The following is a 13,389-nucleotide window of genomic DNA, read 5'->3' on the forward strand; positions in this document are numbered from 1 at the left end:
AGTCTGCAGCTTCATGGATCACACTTCTGCTACATGTCTTTGGTGGTCAAAGGTTTTAAAGTTACAATAGTTTAATTTATTGATCTTTATCTTTCCTTTATCTTTCAGTTATAAGATTTTAGAAACCCAGAAGTACACACACACACACACACACACACACAGAGAGAGAGAGAGAGAGAGCTTGAACAAACTAAAGGAACAAACTATCTCAAGAGGCCTGTTTTAAGTGGAGGAAATAGTTCAAAGATTCCAAAGTAGAAGGAGGTGGGTGTGGCTGGAAAGAACCAGGAGGTGGGGACTGGTAGGTGACCCTATGAGAAAGGCATGGTCCAGTGCCAGAATGTTCTTCTGAGGACTATGGGAAATCCCAGCAGTTTTTAAGCCGAGAACAACATGTTAAGATCTGAATTGCAATACCAAAGGGCCACTTCATCTGCTGCACTGGAAAAGACTGTGGTGGTGGTGGTGGGGGGGGGGGGGGACGACACATGTCCCAGCAGGAGAAGTCGTGGTGGGCAAAGCACCATAGGCAGATTCCAGGCATAGTCAGATGCCTCACAGACATCCACAAGCCAGGGAAGTAGAAAATATATGAGTTGAAACGGGAGCTGTAGAAATAGTTGGTCATCGGCAACATCTGCAGGTGAGCTACACTGGGGTACACAGGGAAGGAAAAGGGTTCAAGGACTGAGTGCTGGGGCACTTCTCTGCTCTTCTCTCCAATTTTATGACCATGCCTGGGGGAAGCAGGTACTTTCACATGAACAAGACTTTTCTTGCCCATCTGTGTGCTGATCTCCCCTCAGGTCGCTGGTACCCTGTGAGGAGCCAGTGTGTGCCTGCCTGTTCCCACTCTTCTCCTCCTCCACCTGAGATGAATTACTAGCACTAGTAAATGTTTTCTCTGGCTCATAAATGCATAATGCCTGCCACACAAACCTCAACTGCCTGTAATCGAGACTCATGCGCGCGCGAAAAAGACTGTGTGTGGAAGATATAAATGAAGCTGTCGCCTGAGGTTGCTGCAGGAAGTGGGGCCACTGAAATGGAAATTGCATCCTGCATTTACTGCCTAAACAACCTGCCTCCCTTTGCTACCACCTCCCTGGAAGGTAGAGGGAATTAGCTGTAAATATTTTACAGTAGGTAATTTGCTGGAGTAAATCACAGAGCATTTTGCCAGAGTCTGAACTGAATGAGCATGCATTTCTTTTCCTACTGAGGGATTATTTGTGATGTCATCTTCTTAGTTTCACCCCTCCCCCAACATACACCAGAGAAATACTTTTGTCTTTCTATCCTGAGTTATTCTGTGTCTCTATGATGAGAGGGGCAATAGGGTGGGATGGACATCTCAGGGCATTGCCTCTCACACATTTTTTTTTTTTTTTTAAAGATTTATTTATTATGTATACAGCATGTGTGCCTGCAGGCCAGAAGAGGGCACCAGATCTCGTTACAGATGGTTGTGAGCCACCATGTGGTTGCTGGGAATTGAACTCAGGACCTCTGGAAGAGCAGTCAGTGCTCTTAACCTCTGAGCCATCTCTCCAGCCCATTTTTTTTTTTTTTTAAGATTTATTTATTTATTATGTATACAGGAGAGGGCACCAGATCTCATTACAGATGGTAGTGAGCCACCATGTGGGTGCTGGGAATTGAACTCAGGACCTCTGGAAGAGCAGCTAGTGCTCTTAACCTCTGAGCCATCTCTCCAGCTCCTCTCACACATTTTTTCATCCATGCACTAAGCAATTTCTGATTGATCACTGTATGCTAAATACTCTGCGAAGCCCTAGAATACAGAGATCAATATGACTAAGTGCAGTTTCTGGCAACAGGGCATTCATAGCTTGTTTGGTTGGGAAGCCCCTGGCAACACCTAAAATTTACCCAGACCCAAAATGTTCAGTATTAAAATTTATTGGGACCCTAGTACATGCCAGGTGCTATTCCAAGAGATTTTTTTTAGTTCATTTAGTCTTTATGATAATCTTCTAGAATGAAAATTCCACATATTATCCACATATTCCAGTAGGAAAAGTAAGCACCACACAGGCTGAGCGACTTATCCAAGGTCTTGCAGGATTACAAGTAGGACGACTCCAGCTTCCTCAAGCAGGACTGCTACCTTTGCCTAGGTGAGTAAGCAGCAGAAGGTGGTTTCATTTTGACTAAGTGCCTGTTTCCTATGCTGTACAGTACAGACTTGTTACTAGCTGATTCCCATGGGCAACAGGCACTTTAATTCTTAATTCTGTGAACTGAGGTACCGACTCCCATTTTTCCAAGAAAACTTGAGCTCAGAAAGCAGCTCAAATTATATGTCACCAAATTACCAAATTATATGTCACCAGGCTGGGATTTAAGCCAGAAGTATCAGAGTACAAATACCAAGCTATTCTCACATGCCAAGGTGATGAGAGCTGATGTAGACAAGAGTCTGTTCAAGGCACTCTGAGGCCAAAAGAGATACTAAGAAACTCATCAGAGAGCAGGAGAAATGTAGGGGAGTGGGCAGCTAGTGTGAGCTATACAGACAGGAAAAATCATTTAAAATCTGTGATGGAGAAACAGCAGAACCACAGGTGACCAGCAAGTTATGATGTGCAATTCAGCTGTATCTCTTCTTGATTTGCTCGAATTCTTGCACACAGATGTGACAATTCATCTTTCTCTCAACAGAGGAGAGTAGGGAGGAACGTGACCCAGGAAAGGTCAAGGGTAAATAGATTTGGGAGCAGCTCCTATCAGATCTTTCTTCCCCCATATCTGTGCTAAGGGACCAGCACATGAAGAGAGGTTGGCCTGACTTTTCTCGTACTTATAGGTTTGCTATGCATTTTGGAGGAGGCCACAGAATTCTTGTAGTTCTTCATCCATTCCACCAAATATTCTCATGGCATTCTAAAGGTTTCTGGGCATGCTGGTCCATGACCTATCTTGACAAGAGTGTTGGTGAGAACTGCTGGGTATGAGTGTGGCCCCTGTGAGTTACTGACATCTGCTCTCCATCATGCTTGACATCTTCGTTCTGCACTCTCGATCATTCTTAACCTCTTCAACTTCTGCACGTGCACTTTAGGCTATAACTTACAACAGGTTCCCAACAAGCAACAGAAGCTTCTCCTGGCCAACTGTTAGAAACAATTCACTTGAAAGATATCTGAGACAGAGCATAAGGAATTGCTCTTGGATACTCTCTGGAAGAGGCAGGAAACAGGACACTTTGGGGACAGGTTCCAACAACAAATCAGAAATGTTGGGGTTACACTACAGGAATTAGTCAGATTCAGGGAACACCTTTCTCATTTTATATTTCAACCATTCATTATTTGTCTCTTATTTTCTTCACCCTTATTCTCCTTCTCTTTATGTACTTAGATAAACTAGATCCTCGTAGAAAATATCCACTCAGCTTACTCAGAATCCAACTGAACACTACCTTCAGATGATGCATAGCAGGGCAGAGGCAACACCACATGGCACATGAATAGGGATGCAGGAAAGCTGAGGAAAGACAAACACAATATTATGGGAGTGGAAGTCTGTCTGGGATGGTAAGGATCAGAGGAGAATGAAACTAGAATAAAGTGTGAGATATGGAATGTGCGAGGAAAGGAGACAGAAAGGTCACGAGTACCACATAGTCAATATTTTGCACACCATCCTGAGAATGAACTCTTATCCCTTTTTTGTGAATGAGAAGGAGCCACTGCTTGTTTGCTAGAGGGAAGGGCATCATCAGACTCACACAATCAGGCTCATTCTGTTGTCATTCAGAGTAGAGGGTTTAAGTTATAAAGGCTGAAGAAGGGTGGTCAGTATGGTGGCTACTGAAACAATCAGTGTGAGAGGTGGAGATGCGCTGACGCATGCAGACCCAGCAGAAAAGCTGGATTCCAGGTGTGAGAATGGAAGAACAAAAATGGCCCTCGTTTCCCCCAGTAAAAGAAAGAAAGACCTGAGCTGCCATTCCAGAGACGAGGAAGACTCAGCCAGGTAGAGCTGAGACACCAAGGTGTAATTTGGATAGGTTCATTCTAGGGACTAAGGAGGCTCACAAGTGGAAATGTTGATAAGACAGTTTTACAAAGGAAAGTTATGGGTCTATACTTAGATATGAATGGAAATTGTTTGTCTGAAAACTGGCTATGTGAATAAATGGCTGTGGATGGGGTCCAGCCCACTCTGTAAGAGCCTTTACTGACGGAACTGATACTGTTGCTTAGGGGTACAATGTGGAGTTTCCCTCCTGATGCTAACCTTCTGGCCCAAAGTCAACTATTCCCCCCCAAATCAGCAAATGGTGAGCTAGAAAGACCAACATAACAACCGGAAGTGATATGAACTTCCAACATCTCTTTCTTGATTGGCTGGGTGTGGAGCTTCAGTTGGTTCTCAAAGACTATGACTGTCTTGTGGGCTTCCACACACACTTTGGTGGAGGTACTTGTCAAAAAAAAGTCATGATGACTTCATGGTCTGGTTCTCTGGCTAAAGACAGCCCCAGAAATGGCCGCCACTACATTGACTGGAGTCAGGAGGCAGACTCTGTTCCTGCCCCATAGGCTTCTGGCCCAGGCAGAGGTTCTCTGGAGATGGACTTGATGGCTTCCCATGCCTGAGGCTTCTGCACCAGCTAGGAAACTTACAAGAGCTAGCCTGCATGACTGCAGTGAGTGCAGGCTAAGGGGACTTCTTTCTTCCTCTGCCTCACCCATGCTTCTGCTCTGAACAGGAATCATTCCCAAGCCAGTTCCCTGCTTCTCTGGAAGTCTGAGTGGTAGTATTTCTCAGATCTTCAGACTTACTCTGTACGGGATGACTGGCATCCTGACACCTTGCAGAGCTGCAAAGTGTAGCACTTTTCATCCAGTGGGCCTCTTGGCTAACATCTCCCTGTCTGAGAAAATTTCCCCAGTGGGCCTAAATCTCGCTTGGCGATCTCATTTAAAGTTGTTTTACTTGTTTACAATAAAATATCTCCTGTTTATTCTTTTTGGTGTTCATCCACTCCATTCTCAGAGACAAAACAAGAATCAGCTCCGAGATAGGAGTCTGGGGGTACCTCTACCCACCTATCTTTTCAGATTTTCCAAAACTGCACCCATGGGTCATTTAGTAAGTGGATCCAGCACAGTGTAGTCATTTTGGTCACCTACCAAAAGAAAGTCTCATCCTCTTATCTTTGAATCAGCTGTGTCAATCAGGTCCAGAAGACAGAGCCACCACAGGCTTCCAGTGGGTACAAGATGGAATTTAGGATGGGCTAGTGGCAGAAGGAGCTGGACTCCCAAGCCAGACTTTAGGACGGGCCCCTGACAGACTTAGGTAGGTGTGGAGTTGTTTCCTAAGAATTGAAACATTTTAAGAGAGAGGCTCATAGATTCAGGAAGTTTAAAAAAAAATACAACTTTCAGGAAACTAATGCAACTTAGGAAGCTCAGAATGTTCCAAGATTCACAAGGCACCTCCCAGAGGTGATAAATGCTGTAAATAACTGCTGGAGTGAGGCTCTCCGACCGGAAGAGCTGCCTGCAAACTGAGCAGGAGCTCCAGGGACATGGCTTTTGTGAGTTGTCACATGCCGGGCAGGCTCTGCAGTGAGGAATTCGCCTGGGTCACCCATGCTCCCATAAGTGACTGTAACTTCAGTGGTTCATAAAGCTGGAGTAAGGTGGAGCCATTTCTCTAGTCATCATGGAAGCCCCAGCAAACAGATGTTCGTGCTCATCTCCTCTGGAGAAGTCACATGAGAGGGAATGAATGCTGCCTTCTCCCAAGGACTTAACAAAGCTAACTGACCAAAAGGGCAAGTCAGTCAGCGATGAGGCCATCGACACTCAATCTTTCTTTGCAAAAATGAGTGTAAATCCAATGTCTATCTCTCATGATGAAAACTATGTTATAGCACTTTTAGAATGTAAACATCTTTAAAAGCCTCCCAATTTAACATTTCCTCTGGAGCCCATTGTCAAATTTGCCCATTTTACGAAAATTACACTTTCTCCATGGTGGTGTGGATGTTACATTTTATCTACTTTTAAACATTAAGGAGATTTTAGTGACACCGGTAAATACCAAGTGTCACTAACAACCTTGATTCTGTGTGAAAAATAAAACAAACCCTTCCCTCTGGTTTCAGTGACGTGAACCACACTCGGGGCAATGTACATGCTCAGGAGGCACTTCACCAAGGAGCTCTTCTCCCAGCTTAACAGAACAAGTTCCTACTGTTTCACTTAATTCCAAGGAATGTAGACAAGACCTGTACTCTGAAAATGGTACCTTGAATGTCTGCTTTCTTTAACCCCTCTGCTTTTCTTCAGAGATGAGAGGCACAGGATCCATGAGGGAATGTGAGACCCTGGAGAACGGTGAACTGTCAATTTTTGGTGATCGCCTAAAGTAATCACAGGGCAAGGTGGTGCTGGATTCATGAAGCTGTGGGGAGGGGGACAGAGATCCTGACTGACGGTTCAACAATAGTCTTTTATTGTGAGCAAATAACGGTAAATGCATCTTACAAAGGCCTCCCATCTTGTGAGGACTTTAACAAGTATATTCAACACACATTTCCTATGGATCAAGTTTTATGGGCTATGTTGGGAACTTCAGGAGGAAACATTTCTGTTCCATAGGGAAGAATTATAATTCCCAGAAGAGAAACTGGAGTTGGCATCCTGCAGACTTATATTTGAACCAGACTCCCCATTCCATAAATAAATAAATAAATAAATAAATAAATAAATAAATAAATAAATAAATAATAATCTCAGTGTCACATTCTGACTGGCAAAGGGAAGTTAGCTGTCCCAGGAAACCGGCTTTTCCTGCTGGACTTTAACTAGACTACATTCCCCAGAATCCCTGTAGTTGAATATAGAGATGTGACTGAGGGCTAGCCACTCAAATATGAACCAAAATAAAGGATTACAACCCAAGCTTGCCCTATAAAATGTGCCCATTCATAATTATTTATGTTCTTTCCCCCTCCCAGGGGTGGATGTTTGGGCCCAGAGCATTCTTCCCCTCACCCAGAAACTAGAAACTGCCTGACTACTTACAGGAGTTCAAAACTGAACTCCTCCTTTTTTTTTTTTTTGTAAATACTGGAGGTTAAATTAAGGGCATTGTGCATGCCAAGCAGGTGCTCTATCCCTGAACTATCATACCCCCAGCCTAAAGCAAAACAAAACAAACACAAAACCTGATACCTAGTAAGAACTAAATAAATGTTTGTTTTCTTTCACCTTTCTAGTCAATAAAGAAAATGAGCAAATGAGCTGAATTCTGGAGAAAATGAGTCATTTAAAAAACATTATACAAGTGGCCCTAATGCATGGCGATTGTCAGGTAGAGGAAGAATGATTTCCTACCTTCCAGGTCCTGAATAACACAAGGACAGCACTCTCTGGTACAGTATTTTGGTCTGCTTTCTTTGTTACCTCATGAGGTAGTGGATGGGAAGAAAAGGGCAACCAACACTTGAGAGACATATGGGAGGAAGAAGAGGGTAAGTGGAGGGGGCAGAAGTCATGGTGGTTCCAGTGAAACCCCAGGGTCTTTTCTTTACATCCTTGATGAGAATGCCAAGGATCACAAGACTAAAACATGGTGTCCCAGCAGGACAGAAGCATCGGTAACAGGCATTCTGGGTGGTGGTGGTGGTACTGATTATCTTGCGGACTTCCTCGATAAGAAAGATCCCCTGCTGTGCTAGAACCATGAGGGTTTACAAAGGCTGGATTTTTGTATGATTTCTGACTTTTAAGTGTCCTGTGCAAGTTGTAAGATGAATGCTTGTTGACTTGAGTCTCCCACCCTGGACTAAACTCCCTCCCTGTCTGCTAGTCCGAAGTCCTTTCAGGAGGGATTCAGCTTGAAACATACCATATCTTCTTCTCTTTGAAGATGGGAATTAATGCCAAAGAGGAGTGCACTTGGAAAGCAACCCATGTTACTGTAGTGAGGGTTACTGCAAGGTTTCAAAAGAACCTTCTGTCTATAAAGAGTTTAATCCTTAGCCTTCGAAGGGAAATAGAGAAGACATTAAAAAAGAGACTGGAAGTGGAGTAGAGAGGATTATAAGTTCCGTTACTTAGTTATGAAAAATTAAAAGAAATGAAATGAAAAAGCTGTAAAATCTAAAAGTAAAACACACACGTTGCCTCCATTCTGTGCAGTCATTGATGTAATAACCACTGATTGAGGGTCCACTGCCAGGCTATAACCAGCTCTGCACTCCCTTTTGCCCATTGGCTGAAGTGCACTTATTCCCCATGTGTTCAACCACCAGTTCTCAGGCCTAAGACACTGGGGTGACAGACAAGTTGCCTCCTTGGAGGCCACATTCCAGCTGGCCCCTGGGGTGTGGCAGTACAAACCATTGAACATCTGCAAACACACACAAAAAGAGGACTAGGAAGTTACAGCCTTGAGCAAAAGAACAGAAGAGGAGGAGGGCTTAAAGGAGGCTGACATGGTCAGCAGCAGCCCTGTTTAGGTGACTGACATTTCAACTGGGTTCTATAAAAGAAAAATAAATACATAAAACAGAGGCAAAGCACTTTAGGAAACCATGTATTAAATGTTTGGTCTTTAATTGAAGGAAACAAAAATAAAATAGCAAGTGAATGTGGCAGAAGGATGACACAGGGCAGAAGGGCCCCAAGAGTTTAAATCTTACTAGAAAAGCCTTCAAGGGTCAGTGGAGAGTGGCCAGTGTCTTTAACTTTCCCCTCAGTTCCTACAAGGGGCTGGGTTAGAGATCGAGAAAGGTGACAGTGGGAAACCAGCAGCCATTTAATTGGGGGGTGATTGGAGCAGGGGACTTTGCAGAGGAGCTGTAGAGAAGGGGGCTGCAGACACAAACCGGAATCAACAGACTCTGGCGACAGTCTTTATGTGAGCATTGAGGGACGTGGACAACGATGATGCACAGGCTGTGAGCTTCAATCACTGGGCAGGGGGTGATGTCCTTTACAGAGCTGGGAACAGCTGTGAGGCTGAGCTCCTCCTCTCCAGCCGTGGATCCTGGTGGAATTAAAGAGACACCACCTCTAAGATGAGCCCATCTGCAAAATGGGAGTGATAATAACTTCCTTGACTACTTTGTCAGAGTATTAACGCAATCATGAGGCTCTCATGAGGTAATGTGATAGCGAGGAGAACACTAATGAAGGAATCATGGGAAGAACAAAGTTCTTTATGATGCCAGGTGGCAGTTTAAACAAATTTCTCATAGGGCTGTCCTAATGATTCCATTTCAGTTGAGGGAGATTTATAAGGCATGAAAATAATGCATTGGGGCTACTTTTCATAAATCTGAGCCAAAAGTATTCTCATTATTATACCTTTGCTCTATGGGTTCAGAGCAGAGAGAAGGGAAGATGTATAGAACTGACTCACACACTACTGCTAAGAATCCTGAGTCCTAGAAACCTAAGGCAAATAAAAATATCATCTTCAAAAGGTCCAGAAAACTGAGACAACATCTAGTCTAGAGTCTGATTTGAGGGGACAGGGGATCCTAGAGGGAGACCCCTGTATAGTATACCAGAATGTTTTCATATGCACCCCTGCTCTGTGACTTTGACCTTTAAGTCAGCATTCGGTGTTTAGCAATCATCTTTTTTACATAACAATGGAAATAATAATGACTTGCCTGCATCATTGTTGCAAGAACTGGATAATATAGAGGCTAGGAGTACCTTCCTCATGATAGCCATCTGCTTTCTCAGGAAGCCCCTTCTTCCTACTGCAATAGGCTAAGCCCTTCATCCTCTAGTCTCTAAACATGTATCTCCATTGACTTGTGAGTACATTTATATATTTGCTATATGCTTCTCATGTAACAAGATATACTCCTTGAGGAAGGGGTATGTGTCAATCCTGTCCATGATTCCATTGCCAATAGCCAGAAGATTACTGTCCTTTAGCAAATATTTGTTGGATGGATGGATGGATGGATGGATGGATGGATGGATGGATAAAGGTGAATTTATTTTTCTTTTGAATTTTTCTGTATCAACTGCAGAAGCACTGTTGACCTAAAAACTTGGTCTCATTTCCTGTCTTCAAATTTCAGTTCAGCCATATACCTAGCATTTGACCTGAGAAGTTATTCAGTTCCTTTGAGACTCTTTTATAAAATAAGGGTAATGATAGGCCATACCTAACTGGGTATCTGTGAGTTTAAGGTTTCTATAGTCACTGACAAGGTTCCCAGGTGCTGTTGGAACAGTCTTCAAATCACACCTCTCATTTAGTGTCCTGTACCTTTTGGTCTTGGATCTCTACATTGCCTGTTAGTCTAGAGCACAAGTGCAGGTTGCTTTAGACACCATTAAGTCTTGGGGTTTGTTCTCAATAGTAAAGTGTGTTGGCTCTTTGCTTCTTTCCTCTGTCATTACTCAGTTCCATAATCCATCCATTTGCACATCTATCTATCTATCCATCAGAACTTCTGTGTGTCTGTCCTGACCATCAACTCATTTGTTCTTTCTTTCACTAAGCATTACTGAGCCTCTGGTGGATATCATGTCATGTTCCAGAGAGAAAGAGGTTTTTTTAGGCAATGATACCCTTGCAGGATCTATAGCCAAGGTCTAGCACCTTTAACCAACCAGGCCTGTGGATGGTCATGACTGACACTTGGGGGTAATGGTGACTGTGCAGATGGCAGGGGAACCTCACCACTTATCTAAGCAGCTCTCTTAATGACATTCTCAAAATTCTCAACTGGTCAAATTAGCCTCATATTTATCTATAATATAAATAGTGTTTCCTACACTACAGGTTGTTATAGCTAATACTTTGCCTAGGAACACAGGCTTACAAACAGGGTCAAGAGTGGGCCAAAGACAGACACAGAATGATACTTCTAGAGGTTTCATATGTTCATGTCCTGAGCTCAGCCCATAATGGTGACATTAAGAAGACCCAGGCTGCCATACCTAACTGGGTATCCATGAGTTTAAGCTTTCTACAGCCACTGACAAAGTTCCCAGTTGCTGTTGGAACAGTCTTCAAATCACACCTCTCATTTAGTGCCCTGTGTCCTTTGGTCTTGGATCTCTACATTGTCTGTTAGGCTAAAGCACAAATGCAGATTGCTTTAGACACCATTAAGTCTTGGGGTTTGTTCCCTATATAAAGGTGTAAGGAACATGTGGGAGTCAGCAGGACCCTCAGATCAGCATTGCCAGCTTTTACACAACACCTCTACCACCTGTTGTGCTACCACTTCTAAGTATAATATAGTATGGTATAATATATCTATATATATAGATAGATATTATAATATAGTAATACGTATATAATATAGTATGGTCCTCCAGTTGAATTTGGATCCAATAGGAAAAACTTGAGCTACAGCATCCTTATAGCTATGGGAGTATTCCATACACAGTAAGTACATAGAAAATATTTCTTGACATAATCAGTCTTAGAAAAGTGTGCTTCCTTGATCCAACTTATACATAATACTCTTGTTGAGAACTGCATATTGGTGAAATTCTTGGTAGAGTAGGTACTTAGTAAATGCCAACTTTGCATCCACCCTAAATATTCCTCTGTTGGGTGATTCTGAGCCCTCTGAAAGGTCAACCTGAATGCTCTCTTGCTAGCTTCCTGTTCATGATTGGTTACCATATGCTACCATCCCCTGCATCTCTACCTGAAGCTCAGTAGAATCCTGAGTTAGTTTACACTTTTCCCAGAAATCCCTGCGACTAGAGGTAGAGTAGAAACTAAACATTATTGCAGATCTAATATGCTGTAAAGCCAATACACAAGGACATGGAAGATAAAGGATAAGAACCAATACTTTCTTGGAATGGAAGGGTCAAATTATCTGCTGTTTTAAAAAGGATGTGTGGATCTGATCAGGTAAGATTTATATTCAGTTGCCTATTAATTATGTGCCAGATTATCTGCTAGATGTTTTTAATGAAGCTATTGATTAATTCATCTAACAGCACATCTGGTCATGTGCATTAAAGCTACAGGGCCTTAATGCCAATAAGGAGGCAAACATCATAAGCAAGGAGAAGCACCTTACAATCCCCCAGCATCCCTGCCTTGTTAAGGATTGGTTATCTCGAAGGTAGTATGACTAAAATATCCAGTCATCTGCATGTAAGCCCTGATGTCTCTTTCTCTTGTCTACATTAGCAGTTCTCAAACTTGAGTGCACCTATGAGAAACAACAGGTTGTATTAATAAAACCCTATAGACTGTAGTTTATGAGAAATTTAAGGAATTATTGAGAGTAATGTTGACTGTGTGCTGAGTTAGCATTCAGGGGTGACTTCTTAGCCTACCCTAGTCAATTCAGTATCTGATCTGTGAGCAAAGGGGCCAGTGTGCTCTCACTTCCCATCTGTGGGCTCTTCACCAGTCCCTCAATGCTCTTTCAGGGCCAGTGAGGCAGTTTCCCAGTCTTCGCTGGCACTGTGCCATCCCTTCCCATAACTCAGTTTTAGCGAGTCTTTGTTGTTGCTTGGAGGCTTAGCATCTCCAAATTAAAATCTCTTATGATTATTTATGATCACATGCCCTTTAGATGGTGGCACAAATCTTCTCCACAGCCCCCCGGGGTCTCCACAGGGAGACCTGCTCTGCGACAGTGTAGGATTTGCAGGTCACCTTTATGAATCTGGTTACTTTTATGTGCTCAGCTCTTCGGGTCTTATCCGTTATTGAGAAGGATCTTATTCCTGTGAGAAATCTAGTGTACCCTTTCCACATTTCTCTGCAGAGTAAAAAGGATGAATGATCCTCCAGAAAGCCCTAGATGCTTTATATACAACCGTTTTTGATGTCTTTTAGGCCCTACATCTTGTGGCATGCTGGCCAACATGGACACAGTTCAATGAATAACTAATGACTCTGAAGTCACAAACAAATGCATTCTGGGAGATTGAAGGCAATTTGCTCAATTCTTAATCTTCAGGAGAATATTGCATTATGGGCTGGATAAATGGGTCCAATTCTAATCCTGCTATTCCAACTGTGTGATCTCGGGAAAATTTCTCAACTAACTTGAGTCATTTGTATTTTTTTCCCTCAAAATAATTAACAATGTAACTGAAACTCACAGAGAGGGGAGGAGCTGTCATTTCTTAAGGTTTTTAATGGATCTTACTCTACATTACTTCACAGCAGGCCTAGTAACTATAGTATAAAGTAAGAATTAGTAAAAATGACGAAGGTGGGAGATTTGTCTATTTTGAGTCTTGATGGAGGAAAACTGCTCCCTCTGCATTTTTCCACAGCACTCCTAGAGCTCTTCCAGCCAGGAACCCTACTTGTCTATGAACAACTGAAGAACAGAGAGGATTGGCTGCATGGTCTAGGGCTGTAGGGCATGTCAGTCAGCCT

General features: G+C 43.0%; 1 protein-coding gene across 2 annotated transcripts in view; it reads right to left on the bottom strand.

The window, feature by feature from the left end:
- The window catches only part of Hs3st4 (heparan sulfate-glucosamine 3-sulfotransferase 4), a 416,897-nt gene that overhangs the window by 26,329 nt on the left and 377,179 nt on the right, over positions 1-13,389 (bottom strand). Inside the window, exon 1 of one of the 2 annotated variants that reach the window (XM_052761083.1) lies at positions 8,879-8,992. The exons of the other annotated variant lie outside the window; for it this stretch is intronic. The gene's annotated coding sequence lies outside the window, so the exon portion shown is untranslated. Of the gene's footprint in view, positions 1-8,878; positions 8,993-13,389 lie in introns of those variants that run through there. 2 annotated transcript variants of the gene reach the window in all.

The sequence above is a fragment of the Peromyscus californicus genome, unplaced genomic scaffold (assembly GCF_007827085.1).
Source record: "Peromyscus californicus insignis strain IS unplaced genomic scaffold, ASM782708v3 Scaffold_4__1_contigs__length_199733344, whole genome shotgun sequence".
NCBI lineage: Eukaryota > Metazoa > Chordata > Mammalia > Rodentia > Cricetidae > Peromyscus > Peromyscus californicus.